Source organism: Schistocerca nitens, chromosome 6 (genome assembly GCF_023898315.1).
Source record: "Schistocerca nitens isolate TAMUIC-IGC-003100 chromosome 6, iqSchNite1.1, whole genome shotgun sequence".
Lineage (NCBI taxonomy): Eukaryota > Metazoa > Arthropoda > Insecta > Orthoptera > Acrididae > Schistocerca > Schistocerca nitens.
Genome location: NC_064619.1, coordinates 306,655,651 through 306,658,550, shown reverse-complemented (window position 1 = coordinate 306,658,550; position 2,900 = coordinate 306,655,651).

Here is a 2,900-nt window from a genome sequence, read left to right as displayed (position 1 = left end):
GGGGGCTGGCATATGTAGTTAACGTGCGACCATCAATGAGGAGGAACTGTAACGATGTAACGATGATCGACTGTACCGGTTAGCAGCCGCCTGCACAATTTCAGTTATGAATGGCGAACGTGATATTTTCTGACGAATCGGTATTGTCCTCAACGAAAGAAGTGTGCCTATTTCGTTCCCAGATACATCCATAACTCATCTCGCAACCCCCTTGTGACTGTGGCAGTTTGGGGATGGATGTGCCCACATGTAATATTAGATGGTCTCGTTGATGCTGCCCAATATACCAATATTAGGAGTAATATTATGGTCCCATTAGTGTGAAAACTATATGCAGAGCGAGTAATTTATTTCCAGGAAGAGCAGTCTCCACTGCACATAGAGGTATCAGAAAGAGATTTCTCGATTAACCTGCACCTTACTAAAATCCTACTGAAAACGTATGGACAGATATGAAACGGACCGTACGAGAAAACTCACCTGACCCGTCGCGAAGAACTAGTGATGACTTTTGGAATGTCAACATCGCTGCCTGGAAGAACGTAGAAGGAAATGAGAGATATATTTCCAACCTGCCAGACTCGCTTTGTGTAATACCAGAGGGACGATAACGCAGATGATGGTACCGAAAACGAAACGCAGTTTCAAATTCATCTCATAGACAAATTATTGTAGTGACCGCATTGTCAAGTGCCATTCATTATCGGCATAAAACTGCAGGTTTCTATTATGGATTAAGAATGATCTCCTTTCAAAGTATGGCGAGAAAATGTTCTCTATTCACGTCCAGGCCTCCTTAGAGTCTCCATCCGACGGACGGATGAACATCGACCGTGACCCGTACGCTCCCCTCATAAGGCACTGCGTAGAGGTTTGCATTTCTACACCTAAATGTACATCAGTACTTCGCAAGCCACCCGATGATGCGTTGCGTAGGGCACTTCTGATACCAGTAACTGGTTCATGGGAACGGTGAATCGGAAGAATGATTGTTGGTAACCCTCTGCATTAGAACTAATTTCAAAAATTTTCTCCTTACGGTCACTTCGAGAGACATATGTGGGGCCGGCCGCGGTGGCCGAGCGGTTCTAGGCGCTTCAGTCCGGAACCGCGCGACTGCTACGGTCGCAGGTTCGAATCCTTCCTCGGGCATGGATATGTGTGTTGTCCTGACGTTAGTTAGTTTAAAGTAGTTCTAAGTTCTAGGGGACTGATGACCTCAGAAGTTGTCCCATAGTGCTCAGAGCCATTTTGAACCATTTTGAAGAAACGTGGGAGGAAGTACTATGCTGTCCGACTTCTTCCGGAACGTACTCTCTAGGAATTCCAATAGTAAACATATCTGTGATGCACAACGGCTCTCTTGCAACGTCGCCCTTTGGAATTAAGTGAGTGTCTGTGAAATCACTAGCACCAACTAAACGATTCTGTGAGGAAGCGCGCCGCTCTTCGTTGGATCGTCTCTCTTCTATTAATCCAGCCTAGTAAGAGTCCCAAACTAACAAGCAATACTAAGGAATCGACGGAGCTAGTGTTTTCTTTCAATCTGAGACACTGGAACAGACCAGAAACTGGCAAAGAAGCCGCCAGTATTCTAAGTAACTAATTCCGAATCAGTCGGTAAAAGCTTCAGATACGGAGTTAGGTTTTGTTTTTTATGGTGCTACCACTAAACGTCATGTTAAACTATAATGGATACAGTTCCTCCAAGCCAGTATTTTGAACCTCCTTGGCAGACAGCTACATCAAGAACACAGAGCGTTTTACTATTGATGACCAAGTGCGGGATGAAACAAAATCTCCACTCTGTCTGGAAAAGTCACAGGTCAATGGAGTCTTGATTACTTCGCAGAATCGCTCGAGTGGGCTATAAATGGGCCACCAGTTACGAAAACCCAGTGGCAGGCACTGTAATACTGTTACCTCAGCAGCCTGCACCTCACAAGCTATATTACGACAGTCTAGTTTGCTCCACAAACAACAGTTGTGAGAACAAGCAGGGATTTCAGTCACAACAACCCCGACCGGACGAGTATACCTAGGCTTTCAGCCCAGGAGAATACCGCATGTATTGGGGTCTTTTCACCTGACGTTAGTTGCGTCCTGTTCTGAGTTCAAACTGGGCATCTGACATGACTGCCAGTGGTGTCTCTCTGTGCTTCAACTTAGGTCCTCGCTTCGAATCCATCCAAAGCACCTGTGCAGTATCGGTGCCAGCGAACTGTCTCACAGGCAACACCACCTACTTAGGCAGTTATTTGCCTGCTGGCGTGAGCCAGGCTGTTGCTCTTGGAAATCAGACTGGGTCCATTGTCTTTGGACCGCATAACAGCCGGCCGCGGTGGTCTCGCGGTTCTAGGCGCGCAGTCCGGAACCGTGCGACTGCTACGGTCGCCGGTTCGAATCCTGCCTCGGGCATGGATGTATGTGTGATGTCCTTAGGTTAGTTAGGTTTAAGTAGTTCTAAGTTCTAGGGGACTAATGACCACAGCAGTTGAGTCCCATAGTGCTCAGAGCCATTTGAACCATTTTTGAACCATATAACACACACCGCTGTCAAACATTCCGTCGACAGGAATGTAGTGTCTGAAGTTCCATGCGGCTTTTCGCGGATGATGCTGTAGTATACAGAGAAGTTGCAGCATTAGAAAATTGAAGCGGAATGCAGGAAGATCAGCAGCGGATAGGCTCTTGGTGCAGGGAGTGACAACTGACCCTTAACATAGACAAATGTGATGTACTGCGAATACATAGAAAGAAGGATCCCTTATTGTATGGTTGTATGATAGCGGAATAAACACTGGTAGCCGTTACTTCTGTAAAATATCTGTGAGTATGCGTACGGAACGATTTGAAGTGGAATGATCATATAAAATTAATTGTTGGTAAGGCGGGTGCTA